The sequence below is a fragment of the Lampris incognitus genome, chromosome 3 (assembly GCF_029633865.1).
Source record: "Lampris incognitus isolate fLamInc1 chromosome 3, fLamInc1.hap2, whole genome shotgun sequence".
Taxonomy (NCBI): Eukaryota; Metazoa; Chordata; class Actinopteri; order Lampriformes; family Lampridae; genus Lampris; species Lampris incognitus.
This window is the reverse complement of record NC_079213.1, coordinates 98,990,692-99,001,422: the sequence shown is the minus strand read 5'-3', so window position 1 is coordinate 99,001,422 and position 10,731 is coordinate 98,990,692.

The following is a 10,731-nucleotide window of genomic DNA, read 5'->3' as shown; positions in this document are numbered from 1 at the left end:
TTTCATTGGTATGTCCACAAAAAGAACAAGCGTTATCAACATCCACATATCTGGAGATCATAGATTTCCCTGGATAGATTTTGTGTAAGATTTTAAAAGGAACTTCTTTGACTTTGTTAGGAATGCAAAACTTATAAGGTAAAAGCCATGTTTTTTGCCAGTTAATTTCTTCCAAATGTGAGCTTCAGTAAAATTGTCTTTTTGGAGTAATTTTGGTTTTACTTTGAAAATTTTGACGAATATGTCTATTATTACATTTCTTGTCATTTATGCTGATACCATTCAAAAGCAATGCAGATGGAGCATCTGGGGTATTTCCTCCACCAAAACATAAGTGACTCCTAATAAAATGGATTAGACCAGAAGGAATGGCTTTGACAATGGAATTGTATTCTTTAAAAGGAATTGGAAAGTTGTGTCTAGTTATAAAAAGCTCATAGGACAGTATACAGCCAAGTTCATCCACAATGGATAAAACGTTGACAGTATTTCTTTGGAACCACTTGGGATAAAAAAGAGATGTATTCCTATTAGTTATATAATCATTATTCCATAAGAAAGTTTTATGAGGAGAAAAATTGTAGATGAAGCTTAACTTCCAGGCAAGAAGGGATTGCTGATGAAACTTAGCTAAAGACACGGGAAGTTTGTTACGTGAGTGTTATATGTTACATGTTAATATAAAAGAGAGACCACCAATTTTATCAAAAATATGATTTGGGATGAAGAACCACAGAGAATCTGGGTTTGGCAGACATTTTTTTAGCCGATTGACTTTAAAAGTGTTTACAGTATCAATGAAATTTAAAACTTCAAGACCTCCGTCCGCTCTGCTGTTAGAAAGTACTGCCTTTTTAAGTTTGTGAGACTTATTTTTTCAGATGACAGAATGACTTGTTGATTTCATTAATTGTGGGGTCATTAACAAAAAGAGAAAGGGAAGGATGAACCAAGCGAGAAAGGCCCTCAGCCTTGGATAAAAGAACTCTGCCGTATAATGTCAAGTCTCTTTGAAGCCAGAGGTTAAAGACATTCTTGGTTTTCTTAATCCTTCCATTAAAGTTCAGTTGATGTCTGGCTACAAGGTTTTTAGTTATATGAATGCTCAAATATTTAACTGTGTTCTTTACAGGAACATTTTCAATTGATGCATCTTCACAATCATGTATGGGCAATAACTCACATTTAGAAACATTGAGTTTCAAACCTGAAGCTAGTGAAAACTGTTCAACTAGGTTTATAGCTTTCAGCAACTGATCTTTATCTCTTAAGAAAAGAGTTGTGTCGTCAGCTAGTTGTGAAATTTGTATTTCCCTATTAAATATAGAGATGTCTTTAAACTCTGGATCATGTACAATATTTAGAGATAATAATTCAACAACTAAAAAGGGGTGAAATTGGGCAACTTTAACCGACACCACGTTTTATATAAACTCAATGGGAGGTGTTGAAGTTGATAACGACAGAGCTATTGATATCTTTTAAAACATATCAATAATGTCAATAAAAGCTTTTCCAGAACCAAATAACTGAAGACGTTCTAAAAGAAACTTATGTTCAATAGTATCGAAGGCTTTGTAAAAATCTAAAAAAAGAAGAAGAAAAAAAGCTTTTGAATGTACTGAATCTGCATAGTCCAATAAATCTAAGGTAAGTCTGATGTTATTGCTAATATGCCAGCCTTTAATAAAACCGGACTGTGTTTCAGCAACAGTATGATTAAGCCCTGTCTTTAGTCTGTTCGCATAAGCCAAGCCAAAATGTTATAATCAATAGTTAGAAGCGTAATAGGCCGCCAATTATCTATTAACAAAATGTCTTTATCTAATTTTGGGATAAGGGAAATAATACCTTGTTTCATAGTTGTGCTCATCTCTCTCAGATTGATACATTCTTTGTACATACAAAATAATGGGTTTTGAATCTACTACTACTACTTTCGGCTGCTCCCGTTAGGGGTCGCCACAGCGGATCATCCGTTTCCATTTCTTCCTGTCTTCTGCGTCTTCCTCTGTCACACCAGCCACCTGCATGTCCTCCCTCACCACATCCATAAACCTCCTCTTTGGCCTTCCTCTTCTCCTCTTCCCTGGCAGCTCCATATTCAGCATCCTTCTCCCAATATACTCGGCATCTCTCCTCCACACATGTCCAAGCCATCTCAATCTTGCCTCTCTTGCTTTGTCCCCAAACTGTCCAACCTGAGCGGTCCCTCTAATATAATCGTTCCTAATCCTGTCCTTCTTCGTTACTCCCAGTGAAAATCTTAGCATCTTCAACTCTGCCACCTCCAGCTCCGCCTCCTGTCTTTTCGTCAGTGCCACTGTCTCCAAACCATATAACATAGCTGGTCTCACAACCATCTTGTAAACTTTCCCTTTAACTCTTGCTGATACCCTTCTGTCGCAAATCACTCCTGACACACTTCTCCACCCACTCCAACCTGCCTGCACTCTCTTTTTCACCTCTCTACTGCACTCCCCGTTACTTTGGACAGTTGACCCCGAGTATTTAAACTCAAATGCCTTTGTCACCTCCACTCCTTGCATCCTGACCATTCCACTGTCCTCTCTCTCATTCACGCATAGGTATTCCGTCTTGCTCCTACTGACTTTCATTCCTCTTCTCTCCAGTGCATACCTCCACCTCTCCAGGCTCTCCTCAACCTGCACCCTACTCTCGCTACAGATCACAATGTCATCCGCGAACATCATCATCCATGGAGACTCCTGCCTGATCTTGTCCGTCAACCTGTCCATCACCATTGCAAACAAGAAAGGGCTAAGAGCCGATCCTTGATGTAATCCCACCTCCACCTTGAACCCATCTGTCATTCCAACCGCACACCTCACCATTGTCACACTTCCCTCATACGTATCCTGCACCACTCCTACATACTTCTCTGCAACTCCTGACTTCCTCATACAATACCACACCTCTTCTCTCGGCACTCTGTCATAAGCTTTCTCTAAATCTACAAAGACACAATGATACTCTTTCTGGCCTTCTCTATACTTCTCAATCAACATTCTCAAAGCAAACATCGCATCTGTGGTGCTCTTTCGTGGCATGAAACCATACTGCTGCTCGCTAATCGTCACCTCTCCTCTTAACCTAGCTTCTATTACTCTTTCCCAAATCTTCATGCTGTGGCTGATCAACTTTATACCTCTGTAGTTGTTACAGTTCTGCACATCGCCCTTGTTCTTGAAAATCGGTACCAGTATGCTTCTTCTCCACTCCTCAGGCATCCTCTCACTTTCCAGGATTGTGTTAAACAATCTAGTTAAAAACTCCACTGCCATCTCTCCTAAACATCTCCATGCCTCCACAGGTATGTCATCAGGACCAACTGCCTTTCCATTCTTCATCCTCTTCATAGCTGCCCTCACTTCCTCCTTGCTAATCCGCTGAACTTCCTGATTCACTATCCCTACATCATCCAACCTTCTCTCTCTCTCATTTTCTTCATTCATCAGCCCCTCAAAGTATTCCTTCCACCTTCTTAGCACACTCTCCTCACTTGTCAGCACATTTCCATCTCTATCCTTGATCGCCCTAACTTGCTGCACATCCTTTGCAGCTTGGTCCCTCTGTCTAGCCAATCGGTACAAGTCCTTTTCTCCTTCCTTAGTGTCTAATCTGTCATACAACTCACCATACGCCTTTTCCTTTGCCTTTGCCACCTCTCTCTTTGCTTTACACTGCATCTCCTTGTACTCCTGTCTACTTTCTTCATCTCTCTGACTATCCCACTTCTTCTTTGCCAACCTTTTCCTCTGTATAATTTGCTGTACTTCCTCATTCCACCACCAAGTCTCTTTGTCTTCCTTCCTCTGTCCTGATGACACACCAAGTACCTTCCTAGCTGTCTCCCTAACTATTTCTGCAGTGGTTTTCCAGCCATCTGGCAACTCTTCACTACCACCCAGTGCCTGTCTTAACTCCTGCCTGAACTCCACACAACAGTCTTCCTTCTTCAACTTCCACCATTTGATCTTTGGCTGTGTCTTCACTCGCTTCCTCTTCTTGGTCTCCAAAGTCATCCTACAGAGCACCATCCGATGCTGCCTAGCTACGCTCTCCCCTGTCACCACCTTGCAGTCTCCAATCCCTTTTAGATGGCGCCTTCTACATAAGATATAGTCCACCTGTGTGCACTTTCCTCCACTCTTGTACGTCACCCTGTGTTCCTCCCTCTTCTTGAAATATGTATTCACCACAGCCATTTCCATCCTTTTCGCAAAATCGACCACCATCTGTCCTTCCACATTTCTCTTCTTGACTCCATACCTTCCCATCACCTCCTCATCGCCTCTGTTCCCTTCACCAACATGTCCATTGAAGTCCGCTCCAATCACCACTCTCTCCTCCTTGGGTACCCTCTCCACCATGTCGTCCAACTCATTCCAGAATTCTTCTTTTTCATCCATCTCACACCCAACTTGCGGGGCATATGCGCTGATAACATTCAGCAAAATAATGGGTTTTGAATGAGGTCCCAAAAATAAACGTAAAATTCAACTGAAGACCATCAACACCTGGCGATTTTCCCTTTTTCATCAAGAAAATAGCTGTTTTAATTTCATTTACTGTCAGATCAGAATCACAGAGTATTTTATAGTCCTCATCAATAGCAGAAATATGTTTTCTTATCTTATTGATAAAACTTTCACAGGAATAGTCATTGAATTCAGAAGTATACAGGTTCCCATAAAAGGAAGAGACAAAGTTGGAAATTAATTTTCAATTCAATTCAATTCAATTCAATTCAATTTATTGTCATTAAAAACAATGTGCAGGCACATGTTAAAAATGAAATGAGGGCTGTGGCTTCACCAAAAAGTGCAAGACAGACACAGACAAACACAGCAAACACAATATAAGATATAAACACATGAAGACCAAACGCTAAAAATAAGTTAAGTCTGTATGCTGAGTTCCGTTAATATTAAGAGCAGCTAGTGACTTTCTTTTGCCATTTCTTTTTTCAAAAGCAAAAAAGTAGCTAGAGTTTGTCTCCCTGTCCTCTAGTCATTTGGCTCTGGATCTTACAAATGCACCCTTGGCCAAATCCAGATAAATTTGATCTATTTTTTGTTGAATCTCCTTCAATTCCAGTTCCTCTTCAGTAGATATGCTAGTCTTAGATAAGAGGACATTTATTCTATTTAATAAGTTAAACTCTGTTTTACTTTTAAGGGCCTTTAACTTTTTACTTCTCTTTATAGCAACACCTCTAATCATGCACTTAAAATACTCCCATTTTCGTTTATATTCACAATTTGTGTTATCAATGAATATTTCGTTAATGAACTTTTTAACACTGTCATTAAAGGGGCCGTCTTTAAGAAGGGCACTGTTGAGTTTCCAGTAACCTCTTAATTTTGGAGTATCCTGTAGGCCACCAAGCTTTAGAATAATTTGCTTATGATCTGACAACGGTGCAAAAGAATGAGATGATGTTGCCATTGCTCTAGATTGCTACATCGATCACTACTGCTGTCTTCTGCTCCTTGCCAACCACCACAATATCTGGTTGGTTAGCCAGCACCTGCTTGTCAGTCTGGCACTTGAAGTTCCACAGGATCTTAGCTCTGTCATTCTCAATCACCTTTGGCAGTGTCTCCCATTTGGACTTGGGGACTTCCAGTCTCTATTCAGTACAGATATTCCTCCAGATGAACTGATTCAACCTTCTTTGGTTTTCTTACCTGGATTATTTAGCATGCATCAAGACAAGCAAATATTCCTGTATACTATCCCAGCCACTTGGTTATGCCTTTCAGTGTACACTTTTTCAGCTAGTATTTTACACCCTGCTACTAAGTGCTGGACTGTCTCAGGGGCATCTTTGCACATCCTGCATCTTGGGTCTTGTCTGGTGTGGTAGACCCCTGCCTCAACCGATCTGGTACCTGTTCTTGTGCTGCTATGATCAGAGCCCCTGTGCTGTCCTTCAGTCCAGCCTTGTCTAGCCACTGGTAGGATTTCTCAATATTAGCTGCGTCTTCTATCTGTCAATGGTACATACCATGGAGGGGCTTGATCTTCCATGATTCCTCCTCCTCTTCTTCTTCCTCCACACTCTCTGTCTTCTGCTGCCTTAGGTACTCACTCGGCAGTTCATCCTGGGGGGCCCTCTTTCTGATGTACTCATGGATGTTCCTTGTTTCATCCTGGATAGGGGCCCTGACACTCACTAACCCTTGGCCCACATCTTTTCACTTATCATAGAGTCTCAGGCTGCTGGACTTCAGGTGGAACCCTCTGTGCATTGTGAGGAGTTTCTATGTCCTGATATCTATGGTCTTTATCTCCTCCTTTGGCCAGCTTATTATTCCAGCTGGGTATCTGATAACTGGTAGGGTATATGTGTTGATGGCTTGGATTCTTCCCATTGAGCTGGCCCCTCAGGACCTGCCTCACTCTCTGGAGGTATTTGGATGTAGATGACCTCCCTGCTGCCTCCTCATGGTTTCCATTTGCGTGTGGAATACCCAGGTACTTGTAACTGCCCTGTATGTCTGTTACCCTGCCATCTGGTAATTCAACCCCTTCAGTCCACACCATCTTTCCTCATTTTGCCACCATTCGACTGCACTTGTCCAGTCCGAATGACATCCCAATGTCATCGCAGTAGACCCTGTTGAAGTGGATCAGTGAGTCAATGTCTCACTCATTCCTGGCATACAGCTTAATGTCATCCATGTATAGTGGGTGGATGATGGCAACTTCACTTCTAAACCTGTATCCATATCCACTCTTTGTGATGATCTGACTGAGGGGGTTCAAGCCTATGCAAAACAGCAGCGGGCACAGTGCATCGCCTTGGTATATGCCATATTTGATGGTTACCTGTGGGATTGTCTTTGAGTTGGCCACTAGTATTGTTTTCCGCTGCGGCATTGAGTTCTTGGTGAAGGCTTTTGGTGTCCTGTTGGCTTTGTATAGTGCAAAGCACTCCAGTAACCGTGTGTGGGGTATTGAATCGTAGGCTTTCTTGTAGTCAATCCAGGCTGTGCTCAGGTTGGTCTGTCTGGTCTTAGAGTCTTGGGTGATTGCTCTATCAACCAGTAGATGATGCTTTGACCCTCTGTTGTTGCTCCCAATTCCTTTCTGAGTTTCACTTATGTATTGACTCGTGTGCCCATTCAGCTTAGCTGCCTGACAGGATCTTCCATATTGTGGAGAAGCAGGTTATCGGCCAGTAGTTTAAAGGTGTTGTGCTCTTGTGGGGATCCATCATAAGCATTATTGTTCTCCCCTGTATTAGCCAGTCAGGGTGAGACCCTGATGTTAGCAGCTAGTTCATCTGTGTTACCAGGCATTCATGAGGTGCCATTAGCATCTTCAGTTGGTAGGCTTGAACCATGTCAGGGCCTGGTGCAGTCCAGCTCCTTTCAGTATTGCTCAGTCTCTGCTCTGGGTGGATCTGATGTTGTTCCCTTGTTACACTGCAGCTGGGAGTACACTTTGGATGGTTCTTTGAGGAAAGGGACATGTACTCTTTTGGCTTCTACTTCTCTAGTGTATCTCTTTAGCTTGGTGGCCAGAGCTGTGAGCCTTTGTTTGGCAGTTTCCAGAACCTCACTTATGGATAACTTGCTGTACTTCAACCAGGTTCTGTCTTTCATCACACTTTTCTGCACCTCTGTTAATTGGCTAACATCGCTCCATGCTGCTTTGATCTTGGCTTCCAGCCTTCTCTTCCATGGAGGGTACTGTTGGTTACCTGTTTTCTTAATCCTGTACCGAAGCATCTCCAGGATTATGGTTGCAGTGGCATATACAAGCTCATTTGTCTCTGTTATGGTGGTAGTTGAGATGTTGCATAAGGCTGTGTTCACATCCGCAAGCAAGCTTTGTGATGGTACTTTGTCAATGAGTCGTGGAAGCTGTGCCCGAGTGTTGACTGTCTTTAGTCTATCCATGATTCTCATTTGAACCAAAGCCATGATGGCTGAAGCTGTCATGGCTGGTAGGATTGTTTCAGCAGGTTGGGGTCTGTTCTCATGTATCTCCTGCCTATTGGGTGGCCATTCAGGGTGATGAAATGTATGGTCATCATGTTGGAGCCTCTCCATCTCAAGTCGTGACAGTAGCTTCCATCTATTGATGTTTGAGCACTGAGCCACTAGCTGCTTCTGAGTCAGTGTGGAAGGAGGTCTCCAACTGGCCCACGGTTCCCACATAAGCATCATATAGCCCCTCTCCACGGGTCTGCTGTTATAGTAGCATTCCATCGATTCCAGGTTCTTGGCCTTTGTCCATGAATGTCTTCTTACAGTAGTCCATTTCTCATCAGGTTGCCCTGGTTCCCCAACACCTGATGCGGACCTTGTTGACCCAGGCAACGTCCGAACCGGTATGACTCTATTCATGTTACTGTCACCCATATCTGAGGTAGCTGGCTTGTATAGCATTAGGAGTCTAAGCCACGGACTCTTACTGGATATTTGTCCCAACCGGGGTTTGAAGGCAAGGCAAGGCAAGGCAACTTTATTTATACCACATTTTATACACAAGGCAGACTCAATGTGCGTCACATAAAAAAATTAAAATAAAAAAACATAGTATACAATAAAAAAAGGATTTAACAACTAATCCATAAGAAGAAATTTAAATTAAAGAATAAAATTAAAATGTAATGCAAGGTTTACAACTTTGCAAAAGTCAAAGTGCAAGTGTAGGACCTGACATGACTACATAGTCATAGTTTAGTTATAGGACTACAACTACCAGTGTTCATTGTTTTAGGTAGTTAATGCTAACATCTGGACTGAGACAGTTAGGTTAGTTCTGATAGCATGCCTAGTTGACAGCCACGAGTGCCTCACTTGTAACTTTTATTCTTTCATTAAACTTCGTTAAACGGCACAACAAGTTTGGTTATTATGGTTAAAAATATACACTCCTACATGTGGCGACGAGGATTTTTCGAAATGAACGTTGATGTCTGACGCTGACGAAGCAGACTCGCCGGAGCAAGCGGCCGAGCTAGAAGAGTTAGCTACCGGGCCCGCTGTAGAAATGAATGCGTCCGCATTTTTGGCACCGACCCAGCCCTTTCTGGCCGCGCCAGGCGACCCTCCTCTACAATGGAAAATATGGAAAAAGCACGGTGAAACTTACCTGCTAGCTACTCGATTAACCAAGGTCCTGAAGGAGCAACAGTTGGCGATCCTTCTCCATTGTTTGGGGACCGAAAGACAACGCATATTTGCTACGCTACCAGGTGATGCTGAATTTACTGAAATGGAGCATGCTATCGCGCGCCTGGATGCGCATTTTCTGCCCAAAGTAAACGTCACTATTGAACGGGCTAAATTCTACAGAAGGGCACAACTACAGGGAGAATCTGCAGCAATGTATGTAGCAGCGTTAAGGAAGCAAGCAAGTACTTGTGAATGGGGAGAGCTTAGAGAGCAGTTGATAAAAGATCAGTTGATAAACAAGACTACAAGCAACAAGTTGAGGGAACGTTTGCTTAACGAGGGGGACATTACCCTGGCTAAAGCTGTTGTCATAGCAACTAGCATGGAAGCTACGCGAGAGGAAGTGAAAGTCCTGCAGGGGGCAGCGGCAGCACAGGCTGGCACAAAAGCTGATGTGCAGAGAATCGATTACTCACAAAATCGTAGGGGTAATTCACAATGGAAAAACTGAAGACAGTCTCAGCCAAATGACAGAGAGCGAGGAAATGGCTCAAATGTGCAATGTAATAACTGTGGATTATTGGGTCATAACTCAAGAGATGAAAACTGCCCAGCTCAGGGAAAAAAGTGTAATTGCTGTAAAAAGTTTGGACATTTCAGTAGAGTGTGCCATTCAGCTAATGCTTCAAACTTGGCTGTCAGAGCTGTGACAGAGAATACAGAGGATGGTGATGATGATGAAGAAGGTGGGGAAGTTAACACTGTAATGCAAGTATACAAAGTACACAGTCTTCACATGAAAAACCCAGAGGACGCTTTCTCTCATCAGTGCATTGTTAGTGGTATACAGGTGAAAATGACACTGGACACTGGAGCCCAGGTGTCTTTGCTGAACTCAGGTGTTTACTATGCAAAGCTAGCACAAAAGTTTCCCCTACAGCCACTGGATGCTAAAATCAGTCAGTATGAAGTATCCAGTGTGCCTGTTGATGGATATATAGTTGTGCCAGTGTCCCACAAAGGTAAAACAGTCCAAGCTAAGCTGTATGTTGCACGTAATGGTGACTGTCTGCTGGGACGACCTCTCCTACAGGCACTGAACTTTCACTTGGTCCAGGGAAACACAACCGTTGCACCCACACAGCCTGCTCTTCAGATTGCAGCAAAATCAGAACCAGAGTGTGTAAAAGAATATGCACAGCCTTTTAACTGGTCTAGGCTGTATTAGAGGTTTTGAACATGCACCTAGAGTGGGAGAAGATGCCTGGCTCGTGGCGCAACCACTGAGATGACTTCCGTTGTCTGTCAGGGAAGAAGTAGCAACAGACCTGAGATGACTGCAACAAGAGGACATAAGCGAACCCGTCGAGGCGCCAGAATGTGTTTTGAACATTACAGTTGCCAGGAAGAAATCAGGAGAGATTCGTACGTACTCGGTTTTCTCCAAATTAGACATGAGAAGTGGATATCACCAAGTTCCGCTAGCTCCTGAGTCTCGCCACATCACCGCATTCATCACGCATGAGGGCGTGTTCCAGTACAAACGCGTACCCTTCGGATTAGCATCTGTGCC